General features: G+C 42.7%; 1 protein-coding gene and 1 long non-coding RNA gene across 2 annotated transcripts in view; one reads left to right on the top strand and one right to left on the bottom strand.

Moving 5' to 3' along the window:
- Positions 1-3,897: 3,897 nt before the first annotated feature.
- On the bottom strand, positions 3,898-25,984 carry LOC125356097. The gene is made up of 3 exons (XR_007211815.1): positions 25,098-25,984; positions 6,991-6,995; positions 3,898-3,910 (listed from the first exon to the last, which is right to left on the bottom strand). It is a non-coding gene; the product is annotated as an uncharacterized LOC125356097 (long non-coding RNA).
- The window catches only part of Rev1 (REV1 DNA directed polymerase), a 72,848-nt gene continuing 53,781 nt past the window's right edge, over positions 8,466-27,532 (top strand). The window contains exon 1 of the mRNA XM_048352389.1: positions 8,466-8,636. The gene's annotated coding sequence lies outside the window, so the exon portion shown is untranslated. The remainder of the gene's footprint in view (positions 8,637-27,532) is intronic.

Genomic DNA, 27,532 nt, shown 5'->3' with positions numbered 1-27,532 from the left:
TTACAGAATGTTAATACCTAGGACACTAGTCTCACTTATCTTCCTCCTTTTATTTCTGACCTCCATGGACTGCTATCTCTTTAAAAACAAACAAACAAAAAACAGAAAACAAACCCTCTCTTCTGTGTCTTTCTCAGGCCACAATTGCTGTCCTGAAGCCAGTGGACTTGTGAACCTGTAATTCCTTACCAGAGCTCACTAAAACCTACTATCTGTTCTCTTCAGTACTTTTTTAGAAGGGGAATTCCCTTTATAGACCCCTTCTAATACATGAGCTCCCTCAAATCATTAGTTTCAATTCCTAGAACCTGAACCTAAACTTTTTATCATCACAAAACCACAGTACTTCTAGATCCTTCGGGTCCTTCTGGACAGCCAAGCTTAGCAGGAGGAGGAGCTAGTATTGGGGCTTTCCTGACCATAGTAGGTTGTTCTCTTCAAAGATACTTCCACTCACTTTGCAGGAGCTTCTTGATTCCAATCAAGGAATCTATCCATCTTTTCACATGAATACCAATTTCTATCAACTACAGACTCATTGATCCTGTATATCTAAGGCAATCGTTACTCTGGAGGAGATTTTAAATGACCATTATTCCATCACAGTCTTTTTCCTCAAAATGGATATCCAGAGACCTCCAAAATGAGGTAAGCACAAGTTCCTCCTTACAAGAGGAACAGACCTCATTCCTTTTTCATGTGGACTCTGAGAGCTGCATTTCCCACAATGGGAATAATACAAATAGAGAAGTGGTTTGAAGTTTGTCTCTGATGTTAATAAAAGTCATAAACAACACCCAGCTCTGGGAGCCCAAAGAACTAATATAAACTCATTAGCTAGAGTTGTCATGGACAGTCCTATAGCTCTCGATTTTCTCTTAGTCAACCAAGGGGAAGCTCATGGCAAACAGTCCCGTTGCTCCTATATAAACACTGCAGGGCACACAGCACAGACTGAAATGAAGCTCAAAGAAAAAGCCATCTGGCCCTCCCAGGTGGATTATGGTACATGTTTTCATTGCCTGGGTTTCATAATTTAAGCCTTTCTTTGGCTTCAAGCATATTACAAACAAAATAGACATTTTGCTCTGATAAGTGCCTGTGTTACCATTGGCTGATATGTCCTATCCAGGTTCTTAAATGCTTCTGGACAGCCATCATCCTTGAGAAGCTCAACATTTCATCTAACAACAGGAAGAGAATAGACGGTCAACCTTGGATCAAGGACAGACTGTATTCGATGGATCTCATTCTTACCTTACTTAACAAAAACTTGGCAGGGGCAAAGATTTACGTTATCATGATTAATATCCTCTTCTCACTTGGTATTCCCTAAACAAAAAGGCATGAATAAAGAAATAAGAGGAGGAAGAGAGAGACACACATAGACACAGAGATAGAGAACTGAACCCGGGGGCAATGTCAAAGGGAATGCAAAAATGTGGTTTGAGAGTTCAGAGCTGAGGGGCCAGGCGATGGAGATGGTAGAGTGGACACAGGCCCACACACCACAGGTCTTGGATATCAAGATAACAATTTTGTCCAGGTGCTGGTGGCTGACACCTGTAATCCTAGCTACTCAGGAGGTAGAGATCTGAAGATCGCCATTCAAAGCTAGCCTGGGCAGGAAAATCCATGACGTCAGTATCTCCAATTAACCACCAAAAAGGCAGAAGTAGAAGTGTGGCTCAAGCGGTAAAGCACTAGCCTTGAGCAAAAAAGCTCAAGGGACAGTGTCCAAGCCCCTGAGTTCAAGACCCAGGACCTTTCTCTCTCTCTCTCTCTCTACCTCTCTCTCTATATATACATACATATATATATATACATATATGTGTATATGCATTTATTTTTATTTTTGCTAAGGAGAGGGAGCCTGTTTGCACAGGTTCATTGCACAGATTCATGCTATTCATCTCTTCCTTCATGCCTCTTCCTCTGCCCTTCTCTTTTCTCCTTTCTTGTCCTTCCCAAGTTCTTGGTGTTGAGAATCCTTCTCAGCAATAGTGTCCCAGGGCCACTGATGAAATCACCTTCCTACCTCCTATTGGCTCTTAAATAAGGCAACTTCCTTGCCTCTGACTCAGCCTTTGAAATTAATTCCCCATGCATAATTTGCAAATGATCTTTACCAAAAAAAAATCAATGAGTGCAAAATGACCCTGCTGTCGATTTGCCTTCACAATTGCAACAGTGGCCTCCAGAAGTGCCTCAAATTTGGGCGTGACTAGCTCATGTCTAAAAATGAGACTAAATGTCACTTCTAAAAAAATCCCACTGACTTTTCCTTAACTTTCTCACTGGAATTCTTTTTCCAGCAAGAAATACTTTCTCTTGTGCATGCATCGTTATATAATCTGAATTTTGGTGTTCTGCTTTGGTTTTTGTTTGTATTCCCCACCCCCTCAAGATAAATGTGCTTATTTCAGAATCTTTCTTTACATTGCCTTTCTTCCTTTTCCCTTCATAGCTTTTTTTGTTGTTGTTGCAAGTTTCACCTATATTGCTGTTTATGTGCTGAACACTCTTGAGACAATAATATCTGAGCTTGGTGTTTTGTTTAGCTGAAATGCAGTCTGCCTGTTAATGATTATTTCTGCCATCACTACCCTTTAACTCAGTCTCCTGAATATTAGCTGTTGTTCCCAGGCTTAAGACTCTTCATTGGGTGATTCTCCACTCTCTCCCCGTAATGAAATTGTCTTTTCAAAGCCTTTCCTTATACCTCTTATACTCTGAACCTTTTTTCCCTATGTGATGTGTTTGATGTCTTGTGTATGCAGTTTAAAAGCCTCTGATTATGAATGCTGCTTGCAATATTGAGCCTCTTGATTTTTTTTAATCTTCCCCTGATTAAACTCATAGAATGATTAATTCTGCTTGTCTTTTATAATTCCTCTCTTATTTTGGTTTCCTCAAATCTTTTCTTTTGAAGGCCAGAAACAAAACCCTCTCTATTGTTCTATTTATCTTTAATTGAATATATTTCTGTGATCATTTAGGCTTGCTTCTTACATTTTCATTAAATGAAACATATTACTTTGACAATTTCAGTACTACATGATGTGACCATCATTTCAATTCATTTGATTTAGTTTTAAAACCTCTAAGATTAGATTTCATAGAATTTTGGAGCTGGGAAAGACGTTGTTTACAACACACCAGGAATGTGAGGTCTAGAGAAATTAAACTAATTTTTCTGAAATTAAGCATTAATATTAGGAGTCAGAAATATATCTCCATCAACAGAAATATATCTCCATTTAAACATCATTTGTATTAGAATATCATCAGAAGGTCACTATCATGTGCATCCCATCTCTTTCTTTTTTTCTTCCCTCCCCCTCCCCCCTTCAGTGCTTGTGCTTGGAACACTCACAAAAGAAAAATCTTCCAATAAAAAGAAGAAACAGACTCCATCCTTCACTGTCCCTACAGGTCTCTGGAGTTATTACTGACAGAATGGGCAGTAAAGTCCCTGGGTTTTATGTTCAGTTCTGCTGATTTGGTGTGTAACTTTTGGGAGTATTTTCCCCTTGGGTTTTCCTAATGCTTTGGATTCCAGTTGTAGAAGGCCTCCATAAAACACTTCCTGTAAGATAGTCTAAAAAGAAGATATTAACCATCATTAGGACATCCACTGTGGTAAAGTACACTTACTTTTAATTTAGAAATTTGATTCTTGTGCTTTCATGCTTGTAAGGAGTTTCTCAATCTCTCTTTCCTTCCTTCCTTCTTTCTTCTTTCCCTCCCTCCTTTCCTTCTCTCCCCCTCCCTCTCGCTCTTTCTGCCTTTCCTTTGTTTGTTTATAGTACTGGGGGTTGTACTTAAGCCCTTGCTAAGAAGATACTCTATCATCTCTTGAGTTACAATCCCAGCCTTTTTGCTTAACTGATTTTTTAAGAAATAGGATCTCGTGTGTATGATGAGGCCGGGACTGAGAGCCGCCTACTTACCATTGATCTGGGGTCTCCTGTTTGTGCTCACACTGGCTTCAAATCACAATCCTCTGATCTCCATCTCCCAAGTGGCTAGGATCACAAGTGTGAACCATCAGCTCCTGGCCTGTTGAGAATATATTTCTAAGCCTCCTTACTAAATTCAGGATTTAGGGCACTGTAGACTTTTGTTTCTTCTTTTCCTTTCCTTTCAATTACTGTTTTGGTGAAGAAGGAAAAAAGAAGTGCTGATAAACTAAGCCTGTATCCTTGGACAGAATTTCTCTATTTGGTTGGACAGCCAGTCTGTGAGATCAAATCCTGTTAAAGTCTCAAAAATGGTCCAAGGTGATGAGAATTGGCTTGCTCCTAGGAAGTTGACCTGAGAGTTGATACTAAACGGAAGCCTTCATTCATTATGATATCAGTAGAGTTGAGTGAACTGCTCCATCTCTCCACAGAAAATTGATTAGCCTTCCTCATCTATGAAACACACCTTTTTGACCTTAGTAAGTACCCTCTGGCCGCAGGCACCTGGAACAAACCCAAGTCAGCTCAAGTAGGAAAGAGTCACTCCAAGGACATGGGCTTGTGTCATAGCACTCTGTAGAAACAGGCTGGGGGCTGGGGATAGAGCCTAGTGGCAAGAGTGCCTGCCTCGGATACACGAGGCCCTAGGTTCGATTCCCCAGCACCACATATGCAGAAAACGGCCAGAAGCGGCGCTGTGGCTCAAGTGGCAGAGTGCTAGCCTTGAGCGGGAAGAAGCCAGGGACAGTGCTCAGGCCCTGAGTCCAAGGCCCAGGACTGGCCAAAAAAAAAAAGAAAAAGAAAAAGAAACAGGCTGGGCTAAGAAGTTGTGGAGGTAGGGCCTGGAAGGCCAACATGAACGCTCTCCACCTGTGGGTGCTTTGCTGTAAATACTGCAAGAAGAGGCTTCCTGGCCCCCAGTCTATAAATTCATGCAGAGATCCAAAGGTTATGTGGCACATAGAATTGATTATTTCTTTGTTTGGATTTCAAATTCTCTGCGAAGAGAGTCCTATATGAGCCAGGTACCTGCCCAGCTAAGACTTAGAATAAATGGAGGTAGGGTGCAGGTAAACTCACGTGGATTCTTTGTGACTCTACTCTGGCTCAAGTTGTAGAGTGCTAGCTTTGAGCAAAATGAAGCTCAGGGACAGCACCTAGGCTCTGAGTTCAAACCCTAGGACCATCACACACACACACACACACACACACACACACACACACTCGTAAGTCAGATTATTTATTACTGTTCTGTATTACTGTTCTGTTCAAACCTCTTCAATAGTTGCATTAGATTTGGCATAAAACTCAAGGGCGTGATACAGTTAACTTCCTGCCAACCTCCTCCAAGCCCTCCCCTGACCTCATTTCTAACCCTTATCTTCCGTGTCACTCTGTTCCAACTTCATTGTCCTCAAATATTCAGGTATTTGAGGGCCTACACAGGGCATCTGATCTCACTTTCTCTGTGTCTAGAATGTTCCTAAGAGAAGGCTCTTCCCAATTTCAAGAGGTTCTCATTAGCCAACTATGTGACAATTTGTGCATTAAAAAGAATATCTTGATTGTAAATGTGTAAGAAATAAAAATGCATGAATTCTTTAGGATTTTCAAGAACAAGAAGGAAGAATAAAGACAAAGTTCATTTACTTCCATTGGAGATTATTATTAAGCAATACTCTTCTACAAAAATTAGTAATTACATGGAAAGCACTAAGCATTTGCTCCGATTTTTCAGCGGATAAGAGAAAGCTCTTTGAAGAAGAATGCCAGCTGTAAGCACGCAAGGAATTATGGAATTAGAATCTTTGATACGCTACACAATCCAGGACAGGATAGTGAGTAGAAACTGAATCTATCAGATGACAAAATGGTTGAAAAATAACATTTTGTGGGCAAACACATTACTACCCTAGCCAGAACTTGCGGCTCACACCTGGCATCCTAGCTACTCAGGAGGCTGAGATCCAGAGCATCACAGTTTCAGCAAGCTCAGAGCAAAAGAGTCTGTGAGAATCCATCTCCAAAACACCAGGCTGGAGGCGTGGCTTCAGCGGGAGATGGCCAGCCACGAGCAAGGAACCTGAGTTCAAAACAAAAACAACACATTGCCACCTTACAACTTACATCAGGGAAAATGTAGTTTTATCATGGAAAAATCTGGCAGCCACCATCTAGACAAGTGATCTGGCTTCATATCACGAGTAGTGGAAAAGCCCCTACCTCCTGTTACGGTATATGATGTACACAAAAAATGACAAACATACTCCTGTTGGTGAGGAATAGGAAATGAGAGTGAAGCACAGTGTTTTCCCCAAGTTTGAGAAATGCTATATTGCCCGATGGCCACACATGTCCCATTAGTAATGATCATTTACAGATGAAATACTATCTTTGTATCTTAAGACAACTTAGTATTTTGGTAACTTTGCTAAGATACTAAGATATTATGTTTATGATTTTAAAAATTAGCTACCAAGCTGTTTGGTCTTACCTATTTAATAACACTGTGAAGTACTGCTTTCAGTCTTGGGACGATATGAAATGAGAAATTCTTGAGAGATTGCCACAAAAAGATTAATTCTGGGAACCTCTGTCCTAGGGCCATCATTACATTAGACCTGCCAACAGTGGATGATGGTCACCAAAATGGTGCTCTGACTCACTGTCTCTTTCTCCATCATGATTCTAGTCTATGCACAGGGATGTTCCTTCTCTTCTCCGGCCCTTGGTATTCTTGAATTTCTCTCCCTTCCAGTGTCTTTGTCCCCCATCCTGTGACAGCCACTAATTCTGCGGTCTTGTTACTATCATGCCCTCTAGCATCAGACTCCCAGATTCCTTTGAAATGTCCCTTACCATCCACTGACATCTTTTCGCCCATCTTCACCTACGCTCAACATGTTCTTTCCTCCTCAGCTTGGGTTTCATGATCAAGTGTTAGAATCTCTCCCTTGCCTATGCCCTCAAGTTACTTTTCTCACGTTGTGGTAGTTGCTTTGCAAAACTCTCACCCTGGTCAAACCCTGTCTCCTGCAGGCTGCACCTGTAAGGCTGGACTATGACAAGATCTGCCTGCTGCTGAAGCTGGCAGAGTGACTTTCTATAATCACCCCATTACTTCCAAGCTTAGAGCTCCTTGCCCTCAGAATAGTCAAAACACATTTGGACACTTTATGGGCCCTTCATGCTCTGACCCCCTACTGGCCTCTCCAGCCTCCCTTACTAGAATGGCTTGGTCCCCACGGCCCATGTTACCCCGCTAAAGTCACATTCTGTATTTCCTTGAATATTCCAGGTCCTTCCACCCTTATCTCCTAAGTCTTTACCGAGAGGTCCACCGTCCTCTCCTCCCTTCTTTTGTTGATGCTGGGGGTTGAACTCGAAGCCTTGTGTTTGCTCGGCAAAGATTCTAGAGTTTGTCTGCGATTTTATTCTGTCCTGTTCACCTATTTATCCCAGTGTATATAGAGAACAAGACACTTGGGGGCTGGCTACTAGTTTGTACCCAAGTGCACTTTACATAGTTCACCTAGTCTATAAAAGTACTGCCAAAGTCAGTTCGCTCAAACTTTGTGTGTGTGTTGGGGGGGGGGGCGGTTGTTCTGGATTACAAGAGAGTAGGAAGCAAAATGGCAACTGGAATCCAATGGGGCATTTCCTGTAGTGTTCACAGGTTGCATTTCACGTGGAAAAATCAGGCTTTGCCATTCTCCTCGGTGGAAATGACTGCCATTGGGAGACAGTCGTGCTATTATGATGATGATTAGGAGGCCTCAGGGCTGGCACCGGCTCCCGTCAGTTCAGCGCGGGCTCCTCGGGGGGGTCCCGCAGTCACCCCGCTGGTCTTACCCCGACTTCTGCCGGGGGTGGGGAGGAGGAGAAGGTGGGGGCACCACCCCGCCGCCCCCCGCCGGGAAGCAGGTCCGGGCGGTCTGCAGAGGAGTCCGGAAGGCAGGCCGGCCGGCCGGCCGTTCGCTCCGCGCTCGCCTCACAGGCTCGGGGCGCGCGGGCCTGGCGCCGGCGACCCCGCGGCCTCGCGGCCGGCCCCCGCCGCCCTTCGCTGGGACCCAACTCACGCGCGCGGGGTCCGGGGCTGCGGTGGTTTGTGACACTAGGAGACGGCTTTCCCGGGTGCCCCGGGCGCGGCGGGCCGGGGCCGGCTGTGCGCCCGCGGGCGGCCTCCGCCTCCTCCCCTAGAGGTCGCTGCCAGCCGGGCGCGGGGCGCCTCTCCGCCGCCGGGGGGGGGGAGGCCAGCCCCGCAGCCCGCGGCCCCGGCGAGCGGGCGGCGCGGAGGACGCGGCGGGCGGCGCGGAGGGCGGGCCGGCGAGGGGGCGGGGCCCGAGCGTCGCGTCGCGTCGCCCCCGCCGCGCCGGGGCCGCCTGGGGCCGGGCGCGAGCCGGGCGCGTGCGCGGCCGCCGCAGCGGGGAGCGAGGGGGCGGAGCCAGCGGCGCGCGCGCCGGGGCCGGGGGAGGGGCGGGAGTCGCCGCGGAGGCGCGAGGCCGGCGTCGCCACGGAACGGGGAGCGGGCACCGCGGCGCGGCGGGCGCCCGCCTCGGTCGGCGTTCCTCCAGGCCCCGGGCGAGGGCACCGTGCGGCGGCGGCGGCGGCGCCCGCGAGGCCGGAGGCGGAGGCCGGGCCCGGGCATGGTGGGCCGGGGCGAAGCGGAAGGTGAGCGGCGGCCGGGCCGGGCCGGCGCGGTGGGGGAGGGGCGGCCGGGCACGCGTCGCCGGCGACGCCGCGGTCCGCGCGGCCGGGGGCGGGGGCGGCGGAGGGGCGGAGGGGCGCGCCGCCCGCCCGCCCTCCCGCCCGCCGCGGCCTGCGCCGCCGGCGGCGCCCGCCGGGTTATGTAACGCGTGACCTCCCCTTCCCCCTCGGCCTCGCGCGGCCGCCCGGCGCCGCCGCCCGCTCGGGGCCGTCAGCCGGCGCCGGGCCGGCCATTCATTCGCGCGCGCGCGTGGGGGGCTCGGGCGCCCGCTCCGTCCGCGCCGGCGGGACGCGTCGGGGGCGCCGGGGAGGGACGCCGGGGCTCGCCCGCCTCCCGGCGCCGCGTGGCCCCGACCCGCGTCCTCCTGCCGCCCGGGCGAGCCCCGCACCGGCGTCCGCCGGCAGGCCGTCGTGAGCGGCGGCGCGCCGCCCGGTGCGGAGCGCGGGGCCGGGGCCTCTCCCCGCCCCACGGCCGCGCTCCGCGGGTCCGCGCCGGGTCCGGGTCGGGGTGCGGAGCGCGGAGCGCGGACGCGGCGGGGGAACCGGGGGCCTGGCCGTGTGACCGCGGGAGACCCGCCGCGAGCCCCTCGGTGAACACAGTTCCCGGCGTTGCGGTCCGAGTCCGGCGCGGACCCCGCGTCCGCAGGCCCGCCGTGCGCGGGGCCGACCCCGAGGGCGCGGGGGGAACGAGTGGGAACTAGTTGGCCATCGGGAAGCCCTGGCGGGGGACGCGACGCGCCCCGGAGCGCCGGCCCGCCGGGGAGCCAGACCCACGGCCCGCCCGAGCCTCGCCGTGCCCGGCGCGGGAAAGCCGGCCCCGGTGCTCACTCCCGGCTCGCGCCCGCCCGCCCGCACTCCCCGCGCTGGACCCCGCCTGCGGGTCTCACCTGGCGGGAGCGAGCCTGCTGCGGGGCTGCTCGCCCGCCATCCACCGGGGCGCTGACAGTTACCTTCTCACCCCCAGCCCCCCGGGTCCCAAGTCCCCGCCTTTTGTCATAAACTTTGAGCTCCTTTTCTACCAAGCCGCGTATTTAAGGTATGTTGTTGTTGCTTTTTTAAAGACGAGGATTACACCAGATTAACTCACCTATAGAAGCTCAAGTAGGAAATATTTTTCAATCGCTCCATTTCCCTCACCTGCAACACAGATCATTTGCATAACAATTAAGCACTACTTATTGGTAACACTCCAAATCCAGTAGTTAACCAAGTGTGTGTGTGTACACTTAATAGTCTGGCTCTTGTTTTGGTTTTATGAGGTGTGTTTGTTTTTTTTTGATGGTGGAGGACTTGAACTCAGGGCGAGGGCAGGTCCTGAGCTCTTCGGCTCAAGGCTAGCGCTCTACCAGTTTGAGCCACAGCGCCACTTCCGGCTTCCTGGTGGTTAATTGGAGATATAAGTCTGGTGCGCTTTGCTGCCGGTGCTGGCTTAGCACCATGATCCTCAAGTCTCCGCTTTCTGAGTAGCTAGGGTTACAGGCATGTGCCACCGGTGCCTGGCTCATGGGATCTTCGGTAGCTCTGCCAATAAGTTCTGTGCCCTTGGACAAGTTAGATTACTAATACCTGATTTTTTTTTTTTCTGATTTGTAGAATGAAGATCTTCTATTCCACTTTAGGCACTTGAGTCTTAAATGAGTTAAGTGAAAGCTAACGAGATCAGTATACAGTGTGTACTCAGTAAATACTTTGCTATTCCCCCACCCCCACTGCAGCTTACTCTCTATATCTAGCATGAACCAGAGACAGAGCATGAAAGGAAAACTAATCACAAGCAGTGTTAGGTACCTGATGTCTGTAAGTGAAAGAACTGTAGACTAAAGAAGCTGATTTGGCATACCAGTGGCTTACTCCTGTAATCTTAGTTTCTGAGAAATTCAAAGGCTGACACGTGAGTTAGAAGCAAGCCCAGGCAGAAACTCCTGTCTCCAATTAACCAGCAAAAAATCAGAGTGGAGTTGTGGTTCAAGTGGTAGAGTACTCAGCCTTGAGTGAAATAGCCAAAGAAGAGCATGAGGCCCTGAGTTCAAGCCCGGATACTGAAAACAAAAAAACAACTTTTTTTTTTTTTTTACTTGTTCCCTTCCTTGTAATAGTACCAACTGAACCATTAATGTGGTTATTAATGGGTATTTAAGACTTTTTTTTTCATATGTATCTCCAAGGGGAGTACAAGAAGAGGAGAGGTTTTTTTTTTTTTTTTTTTACTTTTTTTATTATGAAGATGGCATACAGAACGGTTGCAATTTCATAAGTCAAGTAATTAATACATTTCATTTTGAACAGTGTCATCTTTACTCTCCCAGTTTTTCCCTCGGGTCTCCACCCACATATTGTCTAGTGAGTACTGTTGCTGCATTTATTCACCTTCTGTCAAGGAGGGTTTCAAAAGTCTTTTGTGAATGGCTAGATTTGCAGCATCTTCTTTCAGTATCTCATCGGTATATAAACCATATACAAGCTGAGATCCAAGTTCTAATCTCTTGCTTGGGCCGTGGATTACTGTCTTTACTGATGTCCCTGTATCCCGAGCTCTCTCATTCCCCACATAACAATCAGTGGTCTTAAAACAATTTAGATTGTCGTTTTCACTTGTTGAGAATTATTGAAAAAGTCCTGTTATATTTAGAGTTGATTTTAAACCCAGTAGGACATTGTATAATTTAGCAACTGCCAGCTTCTAACCTTGGGTGTTACCTCATTACCCTCCATCAGTCTCACAATATTTGAACAAATGCTTCCTGCTTTAGGATGCTATCCCATTTTTCCTGGATCATCCTTTTAAGTAGTCAGAATTCTTACCTTCATGTCATCTGTTAGCTGCTCATATGTCATCACTTCAGAGGGGCTTTCCCTTGACACCTAAAGTAGAAGCCCACCTCAGAGTCATTATTACTAGATGAAGATACACTATGGTCATTTCCTTATTTCCTCCATTAGACTTGCTCCCAGCTATGGGGCAGAGATCTTGTCTGAGTTATACATAGCTTTATCCCTAATGCTTATGCCAAGTACTTTAGTATCTTTAGAACTTAGTGCCTTAGGCTCTCAGTAAAATTGGTTAAATGAATAAATGCTGTAGTTGATTTGAACATTCTTCTGGGCAACCTTGGGCAGTACAAGAAAATGTAGCTTTGAGGTAGGGGCCACCACGATGCTACATGTATATTTCCTGGGATACCGTTTCCAAAATCTCCATAACATGGTTTGTTGAGCATAGAGTATTGACACCTAAGGACTAGGCTTTTAAAGCAGCAGTGTAGCAGCTAGAATTCAAGTCAGAGGTATCATTGGCTGAAACACAGAATAAAAGAATATGAGGTAGCTCTTGGTGCATTAGATGTTTGGAAGGACAGAGCTTTAATTTTTATTCTCAGGAAGATAGAATATTATGACCATAAAGTATTTAAAAAAAAAAGGGGCTAGGGATATGGCCTAGTGGCAAGAGTGCTTGCCTCGCATACATGAGGCCCTGGGTTCGATTCCCCAGTACCACATATATATAGAAGATGGGCAGAAGTGGCGCTGTGGCTCAAGTGGCAGAGTGCTAGCCTTGAGCAAAAAGAAGCCAGGGACAGTGCTCAGGCCCTGAGTCCAAGGCCCAGGACTGGCCAAAAAAAAACAAAAAACAAAAAACCCTGAGTCAAAATCGTAGCTCCTTGCATTTACCGATTGTGTGGCCATGGGTAAGTTAACTCACCCTGCTTCAGTTTGTGCCTCTCTAAGATAACTAATTACCTATCTTATAGGATTACTGTGAGTAATGGAGTTAGCATGCGTAAAGTGCTCAGGCCATGGTTATGTACTTTAAAACTATTTGGAATTAGAGTATTGACCTAGGATTTTGTATTTTGACATAAGTTAAAGAGGAATTCATTCCTTTATTTTGGAGTTAAGGTGGTATTGGTGTTTGAACTCAGGGCCTCATACCTGGTTGGCAGGTTCTCCCCTACTTGAGCCGCATTCTAGCCATTTTTGCTCTCTTCTCCCAAGTATTTGCCCAGGCGGGCTTCAGATTGTGATCTTCCCATTTGTAGCCTCCCAAGTAACTGGGATTACAGATGTTAACTACTATGCCTGGCTGGTTCTTTGAGATAGGGTCTAAATTTTTGCAAAGGCTTACCTCTAAGCACAGTCCTAGCTCTGGTATCTTGAACTACCATAACCAGTCCAAATTACTTCACTTGTATATTTCTTGGATGAGTTTTTTTTTGGCTACTGAAATTTTACTTAGCAAATTTGTAAACTTAGTTTTGTGGATGTCTAGAACGAAGTAAACATCTTAACAAAGGGCTGAGAATAGTGACCTGTATTTGTTTTTAATATGTAAGTCAGTTTTTTAAATCAGTCTGTGGGAGGTGCTTAATGATCTCAATAGCCATCTACCTGAGTGGCTTTTATATATTTTCCCTTTGAAGTTCTGCTGGAGATATGAGTATAGTGATGAAAGGACTTGCTGGAGGCTTCCTTGTCCTCAGGAAAATCCTTGAAGATCCAGTTGAAGTCCGAGTCTTTTAATATTTGGGAAGGAAGAGAGATTTTTGTCCTATCTTTTAGTATGCTGAATTTCTGCCTTATCTCATTAAAGATTTTCCCCCAAATGATAGTTGACTGTCAATTGGAACTTAAAGTAACTCTGTATATGTACCTTTATGTTTCTCTCCTGTTCATAGATTATTTTTTCTTTAACTTTTCAGAAACAGCAAAATATTGATGGAGGAGCCAGTGACTTTGTTTATAATCGATACTTTGAGCTAATGCATCTTGAGTTATTTTTAAAAACAGATTTTTGCCTCTGGCAATTATTGTGTAACAGTTATTTTTACTTAGTCTCCTTGTTCTTAATAAAATGCCTTTAAAATTGTTATTATAAAGATGATATATGTACATAGGGATTGCAGTTACATCAGGTAAAGAGTATATTTCTTTTTGGACAATATTGCCTCTTCCCTTGATCTATCTCTCCCAGTTTTTCCCTCCCATCCCCACCCACAAGTTCATTTTAGACATAGAGTATAAAATGCCTTTGTTTTATTTCTCACACTTAACTTTGACTAATAGGATCCTAAGTATTGGGCCTTACACTTAAGCAGTTTGAAAAGCTTGGCCCTGTAACACTTGTCTCAACATTAATTGCTAAATCATGAAATAAGTACTGTGTGACAGTTTCTTTGCTAAGTGAGACGTCTCATTGAATATGTACGACCACCACATTAAGTAGGCACAGTTATAATGAAGCAGATTATCGAGATGATGGTACTTGGTCACATGGGCAAGAAAAGAGCCAAGAACAAGGTTTTTTGGGGGGAGGGGAAGGACAAACTGCCATTTTATCACATTATGAGTACGTATTCCTCTTCACTACTGACAGTTTCATCATTATTTATGGCTAGGTTTTTTGTTGTTGTTTTAACTATATTTAAATGTATCTTTGTGTGTGAAACGTATTTTTAAGTTGATACCCCCAAATAATTTTTTCCTCAATCAAGAAGTCATTAAAAATAAAGCGTATATGTTGTGGCACCTCTCTTTTGTAAATAGTTTGAAAAGGTTTTCAATATAATGGATATGGTACAGCAGATTTAAGAAAAAAAATTTCAACTTGTTGGAGGATGAATTTCAAGTAGCAAGTGTTTAATGAAAGCTTTAATGATATGTTTCTGCTGATTAAGTTCGAACATTGGTGTCATGTTTTTTGCTTTTTTTTTTTTTTTGTTTGTTTTTTTGGCCAGTCCTGGGACTTGGGCTCAGGGCCTGAGCACTGTCCCTGAGCTTCTTTTTGCTCAAGGCTAGCACTCTACCAGTTGAGCCACAGCGCCACTTCTGGCATTTTCTGTTTATGTGGTGCTGAAGAATTGAACCCAGGGCTTCCTGCATGCAAGGCAAGCACTCTACTGCAAAGCTATATTCCCAGCCTGTGGTGTCATGTTTTTTGCCAGTAGCAGGGCATGAACTCATTGCCTGTTGCTCATGATTAGTGTCCTACCACTTGACTAGTATCTTATGTTCCTGGCCTGTTTTTTGTTTTTTTGGTGGTTAATTCAGTATAGTATATTACAGACTTTTCTGCTTTGACTGAGTCCCGGGATTGTAGCTTCTAAAGTAGCAAGGCTTACTGATATGAGTCCTCTGGTATCTAGTTTTAGTGCCTTGTCTTTACATATGTTTTACTGACTTTTTACCTCTTGTAAAACTTTTATTTGTAAGAATATCTTAATTGTGAATTGTTGACTAAACTCTAGAGATTCAGTGTTGTTACTGTATATTTACTACAAGGAATTGAGACCCAGAGAGTTGTTGCACTGCTAAAAAGGGAAAAGTAGGACTTAGAAGCTGGATTTGTTCCTTTTTCTAAAACCTTTTTTTGCATAAACAACAGGACATTTAAAATTTTTTATTGTTATTGTAAAGATGCTGTGCAGAGTGGTTACAGCTACATAAGTCAGATAAAGGGTAGATTTCTTTTTGGACAATGTCACCCCTTCTTTCACTCTCTCCCAGTTTTTCCTTTCTATTTCAACTCATAAATTGTATAGTTCATTTTCAACATAGTGTCCAATGAGTACCATTACTGCATTTGTTTACCCTTCGTCCCTCCATTTCACAACAGGATATTTTTATTGAATGTATTAATGCATGACAATTTTCACTTGATGCTTTGTAATTTTGTTTTTTTAAGGAACTTTGCTCAGAATGCGTGAACAGCCTAAGCCTCAAGGGACTTCAGTAATAGTGGCTCAGAAAGTATACCATGTTTATTGACTTTCTTTAAGCAAGAAAGTATTAATTGAGTATTGAATATTTTCAATGTTGCATTTTATGTTTGTAGGATTAGGACGTTACATGAAAAGTAATAGCACTATCTGCTTAATTCAGTCTCATTCCATCAACTTCATCTCACATAAGACATACAAAATTGATTTCTTAATATTCAGTTTCTCAATGTAGCAAATAATGCAGACATGCATTAGAATATGCTCTTCAAAAAATAAAGCCATTTCCTGCTACAATAAATGGTCCTCTGTTCTGCTCAGGGAAAACAAAACACAGTATCTCAGATTTTAAGAAGATAAAAAATTGAAGCCACCACTCGGCCCAAGAGTATACTTCTAGCTACTCAGGAGGCTGAGATGGAGAGAATCTCAAATTGAAGACAGCCTAGGTAGAAAAGTCAGTGATACTCCATCTCCAAAATAATCACCCCAAAAAAGCGGGGCTGGAGGTGTGGTTCAAGTAGTAGAAACATCATCTGAGTAAGCAAGATCAGTAAGTGTGAGCCTGAGTTAAAACTCCAGTGCCACACATACAACATACACAAAAAGACAAAAAGGAACAATTTTTTGAGAAAATGTGATTTTAAAGTTTTCAAAACTTTTTTTAATCATTGAAAAGTAATGGAAAAATTATTGTTCTTTATAATGCAGTTAGGCCTTTTTCATTTGGGCGCAAGTAGTTTCCTTATCTACAGGATAGTTTGAAGACCCTTACAACGGCCAGTTTGGGATGGGCAAAATGACTAACACCTATAATCTCAGCCAGGGAAAAAAGACTGTGAGACCCTATCTCAAGTAGCTGGCCTGGCGGTGCCTTCTGTAATCCCATTCTGGCGTAAATAGGAGGCTGTCCCAGGCAAAAAGTACAAGATCCTACCTGAAAATAAAGCAAAAAGGACGAAGGGTGTGGCTTAAGTTGTAGATTACCTGCCTAGTAAGTATAAGGCCCTGATTTCAAATCCTAGTACCCAGCACCACAAAAATAAAAGGCACTTTGACCCCATTGCTTTACAAGTGAATTGCAAGATTAAGAATGAACAACAACAACAAAAAGATAGTCTGTGATTGATGCAAGTAATTCTTTTAGTATCTCATCTCTATGTAAGCCCTGTATATGAGTAATCAAAACATTGCTTACTGGCTTCATTCATTCTAGATTATACTCCAAATTTAACAAGAACTAATTAGCTGAGCATGATGTCTCAAGTCTGTCATTCTAGTACTTTAGGAGGTTGAGGTAGAAGGATTAAGAGTTCAAGGCTAGTCTATAATATGTGAGTTCAAGGCCATCCTTGAGTGACTTAGCAAAAAACAAAATGAGAAACTTTGCGTTTACTTATAAAATAACTATTGCCTAAACACCCATCATTACATTTGGATGAAGAGAATGGCTTACTGCATTTTTTATCTTCTAGGAGTTACTATAAGTTATATAGTTGAAATTACAATTTAATTTTTTTTGAGATGGGTATTGCTTTGTAACTCAGACTAGACTTGAACTTTGTCTTTGTGCCTCAGCCTCCCCCCCACCCCCATGTGCTGCCATGTCCTGCTCTTTTTGTTCTGAAAAGCCTTTCATCAGGCTCTGAATTTTACTGGATAGCAAGTTCGGTTTCTTGAATACTTGCTGGCTCTTAAACACTGCCTCCACCCCCTATTTTCAACTTGGGCAGTCTGGTTTAATTTTAAGTCCCTTTTAAAACTTGGCCAATTTATACTAGATAATCTTTATTTATTTATTTGTTTGTTTGTTTATTTATTTTTGGCCAGTCCTGGGCCTTGGACTCAGGGCCTGAGCACTGTCCCTGGCTTCCTTTTGCTCAAGGCTAGCACTCTGCCACTTGAGCCACAGCGCCACTTCTGGCCACTTTCTGTATATGTGGTGCTGGGGAATCGAACCCAGGGCCTCATGTATACGAGGCAAGCTCTCTTGCCAGTAGGCCATATCCCCAGCCACTAGATAATCTTTAAAACTATTTTAACAGTTTCTGTACTGTTTGAAACAACACTAAAAACAATTTAAGTTTTCTAATGTGTTTTTACATTAGCGTGCCTTCAGTCTACTTACTCTTTTAGTTCTCTTAAGAGTCCTAGGAAGAGAAGTATGGTAGTATTTCTTATTTTATTGCTGCTGTTTAATTCTGTCACCAACTGCCTAGAGTTAGGTCAGACATCAGAGGTTAAGGGCACAAGTCTACAATATACTCAGATACAGTCACAAATTTCAATGCTTCAGCTACCCTCACTTCTGATTAACCTACTACAATTGCTGAAGTTTCCACTACCCCCTGAGGTTGGATAATTTTCTAGAATGTCTCAGAGAACTCAGGAAAGTGCTTTTTATGAGATTCTAGTTGTCTTTTTCTTTGACACTGGGGTTTGAACTTAGAGCTGTCAGCTTGCCAGATAAGCCTTAGTTAAGTCATGCTTCAGCCTTTTCTTGCTTAGTTTGTTTTTCAGATAGAGTCTCAAGTTTTGACCTGGGACAGCGATCCTCCTACTTATGTCCACACATAGGTAGGATTACAGGCATGAACACTATACAGTTTTGTTTTGTTTTGTTTTTAAATAAAACTGGCCATACAGTTTTATTTTAAAGGACATAAATTTTATTCAATCAAATGAAGAGATGTATCTGGTGAAGCCTGGGAATATTCTAGAAAAGTTTCTGTGATTTAGGGGGACATTGCATTCTTCAGTTTGTCCAGAGTTTTTATTGGAATTTTTACTGAACTCCATCATTAGCCCTCTTTCTCTTCCTGGAGATAACAAGTCAGGCTGTTATCACCTGGCTTAAACTCCAACTTTCTGGTTATATTGTCAGATTTTCTATCATGGCCAGCCAAATCCTGAAAAAATGAGAAACATACTTATCCAGTTTGACAACTGAAACTAGCAGTGATGGTTGTAGCCCAATGATACCGTTATATTAAAAGTGGAACAGGGCTGGGAATATGGTTTAGTGGCAAAAGTGCTTGCCTTGTATACATGAAGCCCTGGGTTCGATTCCCCAGCACCCATATATAGAATATGGCCAGAAGTGATGCTGTGGCTCAAGTGGCAGAGTGCTAGCCTTGAGGAAAAGGAAGCCAAGGACAGTGCTCAGGCCCTGAGTTCAAGCCCAGGACTGGCAAAAAAAAAAGGGCTATACAAATATGAGTATATTTATGTAAAAGGATTATCTTCTGTTGAGAATTTTCTGCATTACAACTTAGTGATAGTCATTTGTGTCAAATGTCATTTACGCAATTTTGTCACAAATTTGGTTATAAACTATATACTTTCAGGAAGTTTAAAAGCACAATAGTTTTGTTTGAAAAGTTCAGTAGTTGAAATTTCTGAATTTTATTTTTAGACAGGTAATTTCCTGTTAACTGAAAAGAAAACCATCTGAGTAAGATTGTTGTGGGTGGGTACAGGTGTTGATAAAGTGTTGAGTTCTCAGATGCCTTTGTAACACTAATTTCAAATTTTAGCACTTGAGAAGAAGTTACTGCCTCTGCTCAGGTTTGTAATGTTGGGTGCTAATATTCTTACAAATGTCTTTTATGTCCAGTAGAATATCTGATTGTCACTTCAACAATCTTGGAACTTCTCTTCTTGGAACCCAATATTTCTCAGAGATGTAATCTATTATTTAAGGTATAATATACTAAGTAAACATATCAGATTAGACTTCTGGTGTCAATTAGAATGTAATATTTCTTTATAGCTTAAAAAAATGATTTTTAGCACCGGGTGCTTGTGGCTCACACATGTCATCCTAGCCACTCAGGAGGCTGAGATCCGAGCATTGGGGCTCAAAGCCTTCTGGAACAGGAAAGTCCATGGGATTCTTACCTCCAATTAACCAGCAAAAAAGCCAGGGGTGGAGATATGGCTCAAGTTGATAGAGTGCTAGCCTTGAGCAAAAAACTCAGGGACAGTAGCTAGGCACTGAGTTCAAGCCTCGGGAGGGGTACAAAAAAATAGTGATTTTTGTTTATTTCTAAAATACATGATAGTTCTTGGCATGGAGCAAGGGAAGAGTCTAGAAACTTGGAAACTTCTTAAACATTGTCTTCCTTCTATGTTCCCTTGCAGTTGCACTCTAGAATATAGGGAAAATGGAACTGATGGCAGATCCATGAGTTAAAATTTTGAACTCCAGCTGCTCAGAGGAATTTGTTTTTAGTTGTGTATCATTTATACTGGTTTAGCTTGTGAGTTCAATGATCTAATGGGGTGTATATGTTGAGTGCACAAGATTAGGATTTCCGATAAGATACATTTGTAGATTGTGGAGTAGATTATGCTCAGGAGCTAGCAACTCTCATTCACTACAGTTTACATATACAAGTTGGTAATTACTAAAATCTAACAAGGTAAGGTTTCCAACTTTTTAGTATGCCATTCGAAGCTTTCTGTTTGCCCTCAACTACCTTAGTTCTTCTGCTTCTGGCCTCCACACCAGTTGATTCTAGTGTTGCCATGAACATCTTGCTGCATGTTTTATGGCTTTGGTTTTCTGCCCTTTTCCTGCTTTCCAGTTCCCTTTATCTCTTAAAGTCATACTCATTGTTTAAAGCTCAGCTCTACCTCTTAAATGATACTCGTAGGTATTTTCTCATTCACATTTACATTCAGTGCCTCCAATGTGGGATTCTGTTGGGAAAAAATAATTTCAATAACGATGCTTAATTAGGACATTACAAATATTAGCTGTAATGTCTTCAGTATTTGAATATTATTATAAATTCAATAATCCTTTAGATACTTATTTGAATAATTTAATTTTAACATTACAATACTTAAATATTTTCAATTATTCATTCACTCATTTTGGTGGTACTAGAGTTGGAACTCGGGACCTTGTACTTGGTAGGCAAGTTCTTTACCATTCCCTTAGTCACTTTTGTTGTAGTTTTTCAGACAGGACTGTAAAACTTTTTGTTGGGAGATGGTCTTAAGCAGCAGTTCTTCTACCTATGTCTATTTAATCCACATATGAGAGATTACAGTTACCCACTACATGCTTTACTTGTGTGTTGAGATGGGATAGCACTAATTTTTGCCCAGACTGGTCCTCAAAGCCTTGATTCTATCAGTGACTCCCAAGTAGCTTAGACTATAGCTAGGAACCACTATGCCTAGAGTGTTCTTGAATGTATTATCATAGTACAGGCTAAGTTGTTCAAAAAGTTCCAGCCCGATGCTGGTGACTCACACCTGTACCCAGTTACTCAGGAGGTGAGATCTGAGAATCTCAGTTCAAAGCCAGTCCGTGAGACTCCTATCTCCAATTAACCACCAGAAAACCAGAAGTGGCAACGTGGCTCCGGTGGTAGAACGGAAGCGTTGAGCTGAAGAGCTCAGGGACAGGGCCCAGGCCCAGAGTTCCAGCCTCACGACTGACAAAAGAAGAAGAAGAAAAAAGTTATTTTCATATATAATACAAACTATGGAAGGTTTCCTTTGCCCATAAAATAGGCATGCATTCTACAGAGGGCGAGTACCTATGCTTTTTAGGTCATTCAGGGCCTCAAGTTACTTGTTAGCCATTCCCTAAGGTATTGTCCTCATTCCTATAATTGAAGCTGTATAATCTCACAGTTAATTGCATTCCTGAAAAATAGGTAAACAACATCCTTTAAAAAATACAGGACATTTGATCTTCAAATGGGAGGAAGGGAGGGAGGGGAGGAGAACATTATTCTGTTTATATCCTTTTGCCTTATTTGGCCAGTTCTGATTTAAAGGAGCCTGGGAAATGTCCATCGTTGCCAATCTTGCTTCTATTCACGGGTGGGGAAAGTGTCTTATTAGTGAAAGAGAAAGGGAAAATGAATGTTGCAGTGCAGTGCCATTCCAGCTGTTGTTTGAGGGTCCCATTACTATTCTTCACTTAATGCAAATTCTACTTTGGGCATCATTGGCACCACTCTCAGGTGCAGCAGATCTCTGGATGAGCTCATAGAATTCTTGGAAACTCTTGTGCTTATTATTGGGTTATAATGAAAAGATATTAAAATCAGCCAAAGGGAGAGGTACACACAGAAGAGTTCTAATGTGCAAATTATGTCTGTTACCTCCTAGTGGAGTCCTGGACAATGCTCACTTTTAGCACTGCTTACAGTACCCGTGCAGAACTGACAGAAGTGAAGCTTACGGAAGCCTTTGTCCAGATTACTAGGGCTGGAACTGTTAAGATATGATTGGCTGCCGGCATGGTTGATGTTTAGCTTCCAGACCTTCATGATATTGATAATACATAGTTTACAGCTCCCACGGAAATCTCAGTATTATGTTATTTGTAGTGGCTCAAACTCCCCCAGTAAAAACCTGTCATTTCACAGAAAAGGCATTCCAAGAGTTAAGATTACCTCCCAAGAACCAATGGCAAGGCCTACACTTCTCTTTGGATAAAGTGGGACTTTGTTTTTTTGTTTTTAAATATTTGTTACTTGTATAAGAGAGGCTTCATTGTGACACTTCTATACACATATACAGTGTATTCTGATCAGCCTCACCCCATCTGTAACTCTTCTTTATCCTATTCCTCCCTTTTTTCTTTATTGTATTGCTTTAAAAACTTTATTTACTGTTATTTTAAAGGTGACATATAAAAGGATTACAATTACATGAGTCAGGTAATGAGTACATTTTCTTTTGTGGAGTGTCTTCCCTTTATCCTAATCCTCCTGTCGAGTTGTATAGTTCACTTAGATCAGTGTCTAGTGAGCTCCATTGCTGCGCTTTTTCACCCATTTTTCCCTTGAGTTCTGTACCTTCCCTTACCCACCCACATGAAGATATGCAGATGAGTACACCATACATAAAGAAGACAGAATCATTAAAAAAAATTTAAAACGGTATCTGTTGTTTTCATAATTTGGAGTTTATTTCTCTCTGTATATAAGTATGTTTATGTATGTATATACTTTTGTATAAAAATAAAAGAAGCACGTAGGGTTGGCCCTTTGTGTTTCTCTCCCAAGAGTATCCTCTTTTGGTCTCACAGTGTGTGAGTGTCTAGAACCCTGTATAATTTATCCTATTCCCTTGTATTTTAGATCTGATTTCCATATTTCAGCCAATTGTCTCTCTGGCTTACTCACTTTGAACATGGTTTGTTCTAGCTCCATCCATTTCCTTGCAGATGGAATACTTTTATTCTTTCTAATGGCTGTGTAAAAATTCCTTTGCGTATAAGTACCACATTTTTTGGATCCATTTATCTATTGTGGGGCACCTGGGCTGTTTCCATAGCTTGGCTGTAGTGTGGCAGTGAGCATGGATGTGCAGGCGTCTTTATTTTAGTCTGGCTCGTGATGTTTACAGTAGATATCTGGGAGCCGTCTGGCTGGATTGTTGGGAAGATCTGTTTAGTTTTTTGAGGAACCTCCAGACTGCTGTCTAGAGTGGTTATACCAGTTTACATTCCCACCAACAGTGAGATAGGTTCCTTTTTCTCCACATCCCTGCCAACATTTGTTATTTAAATTGACCATGTTGGTTGATCTAACTGGGGTGAGATGGAATCTCAGAGTTGTTTTGATTTGAATTTCCTTTATGGCCAGGGATGATGAGCATTTCCTCATGTTTCTTTGCCATTCTTACCTCTTCTGAGAAGTCTCTCCTTAGCATCCTTGTCCATTTAGTGATTGGTTTATTAGGTTTGGCAGGGATTTGTTTCTTGAGTTCCTTGTATCTATTGGATATTACACCTTTGTCTGATGTGTTGCTGGTAAAGATCTTCTCCCAGGCTGTTAGATATCTTTCTAGTTTAGTAACTGTGTCCTTAGCTATGCAGAAACTTTATTTTGATGTAGTCCCACTTGTCAAAAGACTCTCTTTTATCCATTGTACCCCTGGGACTCTTTTCAAGAAATTCCCACCCAATACCATTATGTTCTAGTGTTTCTCCTGCTCTCGCAGTAATTTCAGTTTCAGGTCTGATGTTGAGGTCTTTGATCCATTTGAAATTGATATTAATGCATGGTGACAAACAGGGATCTGCTTTTAGCTTTCTGCATATGGATGCCCAATTTCCCCATCACCAACTATTGAAGAAGCTGATTTGGCTCCCTAATCAAATATCAGATAACTGTAAGTGTGTAGTTTTATTTCTATGTCTTCTGTTTATTCCATTCATATTTGGGTCTGTGGGTCTATTTTTTCTGCCAATACCAAGCTGTTTTTGTTATAGCTCTGTAATAAAGCTTGAGGTCTGTATTGTAATACTACTCACATTCCTTTTTTTTTTTTAAACTAGAATTGTTCTCCCTTCTTAAAACAGTTCTATTTTCATACATGAAAACAACTACTTATACCTTATTCATCCTCATTCTGGGTAAAGTTAATTCTTTGCTATACAGCCTCCTTCTGGATAGAAACCTCACTTCTTGGAAAGTCTAGAAGAGGCTTCACTAGGTATATGCCTTTATCTTAAAAGCTTTTTGTTTTTTTCCAGATATAATAGACAGATGGTAAATCTCTTCATGATTTTTTTTTTTGGCCAGTCCTGGGCCTTGAACTCAGGGCCTGAGCACTGTCCCTGGCTTCTTTTTGCTCAAGGCTAGCACTCTGCCACTTGAGCCACAGCGCCACTTCTGGCCATTTTCTGTATATGTGGTGCTGGGGAATTGAACCCAGGGCCTCATGTATACGAGGCAAGCACTCTTGCCACTAGGCCATATCCCCAGCCCCCTCTTCATGATTTTTTTTTTTTTTTTGGCCAGCACTCTGCCATTTGAGCCACAGCGCCGCTTCTGGCCGTTTTCTGAATATGTGGTGCTGGGGAATTGAACCCAGGGCCTCATGTATACGAGGCAAGCACTCTTGCCACTAGGCCATATCCCCAGCCCCCTCTTCATGATTTTTTAAAATAAGTCTAGAGTCATACCATGCTAAAAACTGCGAAAGATGCTAGATTTGTCAAGTTCATCTCTCCCGTGTATGACAGAATGAGGATCTAATGGTGATTTGCTTATGGTCAGTGAACCAGTAAAGAACAAAGTCTGTGCTAAATATGTACTAGTTATAGTTAGTCTAGATGGAATTTACCTTATTGGTAAGACTTATTTTCTTCATTAGTCTTTTGATACAAGCACTACGACCCAGATAGGTGCATTGTTCCCTTACAACAAATCTGTTTTGTTGAGTTGTATTCTTGTTCAGTTCCATAGAGGTGATCTGACTTAACCTTTCATGTTAATGCTATTCTTTTCCTCATTGAAGGTTTGAGAACCTTTTTAAAAATAGGATAGTTTTTTGTTTTTTTTTTTAAAATAGGATTTTGGCTGGGCACTTGGTGGCTCATCATGCCTGTAATTCTAGCTACCCAAGAGGCTGAGATTTGAGGGTCATGGTTTGAAGCCAGCCTGGGCAGTAAAATCCATGAGACTCTTTGAAGGACTTACCTCTCCCCTCTTGGCCCAATCTTTTTACATGTCTAAAAATGAATATGAAGGATTGACCCCCACCCTATTATCCCAGGTGCATACAGACATCAGGCAAACCACCAAGATAAGCACAGACATCTGTGCCTGGCAATAATAATAATAATAATAATAATAATAATAATAATGTTTATACATTCCATTGTGGGCCTAGCCTGTAAGGCTCTGAGGTGGAGCTGTGAGGCCTGGAAAGGGTTAAGAGGTTGGCAGACTAAGGTCTCACCATCTAGGCAAGACAGGTGTAGAGCTGTTTGAACATTGAAAAGCTTGAGGCCTTGGATAAGGGAATACTTACCTTAGTCTCTGTTGGCACCTGCAGTCACCCCTCCCCCCCATACTAAGTTCCAGTAACCTCCAGTCTCTTGGCTCAGACTCCTCAGCAGTCTTGATTCCAACCCCATCCCCCTTACACAGACTCCAAGCACTTAAAAGGCTGTGCCCCTTGCTGCTATATCTCAATAAACAGTCCTCGCCCATAAAAGATTGAGTCTGGCCTGTTTCCTTCCTTTCTCCTCCATTTTCCTAACATTCTTATCTTCAGGTACTACAGCAAAAAAAACTAAGAGATAGCATCCAGACACAAATAGGATTTTATGTTAACTAGGTGTGTGTGTGTGTGTGTGTGTGTGTGTGTGTGTTTAGAAGGTGGAAACCTGGGTAATTTCCTCTTTTTCCCCTTAGTTTTTTTTTTTTTTTTTAACAGTAGGCATTCTTTTTTGTATAAATAAAAACACCTTATCCAAGACTGAATACTGACTGGCATGACAACGCAGTGTAGAAAACAAGTCAGCAGTGGAAGATAATAGAGTGTTCCAAGAAAAAATAGATCAGACTCATTTTAAGAATAAGCTTATAGGTCAGTACTGCCTTGGGGGGCGGGGAGAGGGTACTATAGTGTGTTGTAATGCCACTTTTTTTTTTTGCCAGTTCTGGGGCTTGGACTCAGGTTATGTTCTGTGAGGTTTTATTTGTTTGTTTGTTTTGTTTTTAGTGTTGATCAAGATAGTGTCTCACCTGAATATGGTGGCACTTGTTTGTATTTCTAGCTATTCTGAACTGTTGAAGGGGCTGAGGCAGGAGAATCACTTGAGCCTAAGAATTCAAGGCCAATATAAATAGTTTTTCAAAAGATGTCTTTAATACACAAAATAACTACTCACACAGAGCACTGTTCTTAGAATGTAAACTGTATCTTGGTTTAGAATCCCTAAAAGCAGTTATAAAGCCAGTGATCAGTGATTTCTTTTGCTGGAAATTATTATATACTGTTCACTTAGGTGTTTGATTTTTTTTTTCCTGTCAAGTAGCTTGGTGAGCGCTTCTTCAAAGTCAAAACCTGACTTTGAAGATGGGATGTGCCTGGACAAATGCTGTGCTTCTCTGGGTATGAAATTCTAGAATCTACAGTACCCTGTAAGCTTCTGAATTTGAGAGACAGTGGCCATCTCTATAGGTCAGTCACAACAAAATTTCAAAACAACTATATTTGTACTAAATGTTACATCAAAGGCTGTTTATCTAATACTAAAGCCTGTACCATTTAACAATACTTTGGAGAAGTCAGGTGATGGTGGCTCACACCTTTAATCCTAGCTATTCTGGAGGCTTAGATTTGACCATTACAGTTGGAAACCACCTCAAACCGAAGCCCCGGGCAGTGGAGCTGCAGCTTAAGTGGTAGAATGCTAGCTTTGAGTAAAAAACAAGCTCAGGGCCAGATCCAGGCTCTTAAATTCAAGCCCCAGGATTGGTGTGTACACACACACACACACACACACACACACACACACACATGCGCGCACACACACACACACACACACACACACACACGGCAAAACGTTATGGATTAGCACCTCATTTACCTAATTGCTGACAAGGGCATTGCTTGGTCCTTACAAAATTGCTTTTGCATTTGGCTTTTCACTGCCTGATTGCCTGAAGAAAATCAGGATTGTTACTGGTACAGCTTTGCCCATCCTTCCCACCCTTTTTCCAGTTTCTATGATCCTAGTTGTGAGTAGCGAACTTCTGCTTTCAGAGTCCTATTTTTTTGGTTCTCTTAAGGAAAATTTTGCTTTTTTTTTACAAATTTAAATTTTAAATTTTGTGCGGTAAAATATGAACAACAGAGTGTTAGCATTTTGCCATGTTTTAGGCAAGCATTTAGTTCCACAACACATTATTTGTGGTATAGCCATCTCCAGAACTCATCAACTTTGTCTAGGGACTCTGCCTAATAAGTAAATAATACTCCACCCCAACCACCATTCTTCTGTCTTGTTTATTTGTTTTCGTGTGTGTGTGTGTGTGTGTGTATTTATATATATATATATATATAAAATTTATTTATGCTGATACTGGGACTTGAACTTGTGAAAAAAGCTCCCTTTTCTGTCAAAGTGTGTTACTTCCTTTCTGTCCATCTTGTGAAAATTGTTCTTCTGAAAAAGTTCCTGTTTTGACCAGAAGGATAGGCCCTTGTGGATCCCATCCTGTAGTTCTTCTACACTTTCCTTAAGAACTCCTGTTAGAAGCTCATTGAAATTTAGTTATGTCCTGTCCTTGTAAATTAAGACATCCTGTTCCTGTTTTTTAAGCCACATGATCGTGAATCTGAGCTCTGCCAATCTGAGCAGAGGGGTGCTGT

Source organism: Perognathus longimembris, chromosome 8 (genome assembly GCF_023159225.1).
Source record: "Perognathus longimembris pacificus isolate PPM17 chromosome 8, ASM2315922v1, whole genome shotgun sequence".
Taxonomy (NCBI): Eukaryota; Metazoa; Chordata; class Mammalia; order Rodentia; family Heteromyidae; genus Perognathus; species Perognathus longimembris.
Note: the sequence above shows the minus strand (reverse complement) of the source record. Positions and strands in the feature narration are given on the sequence as shown.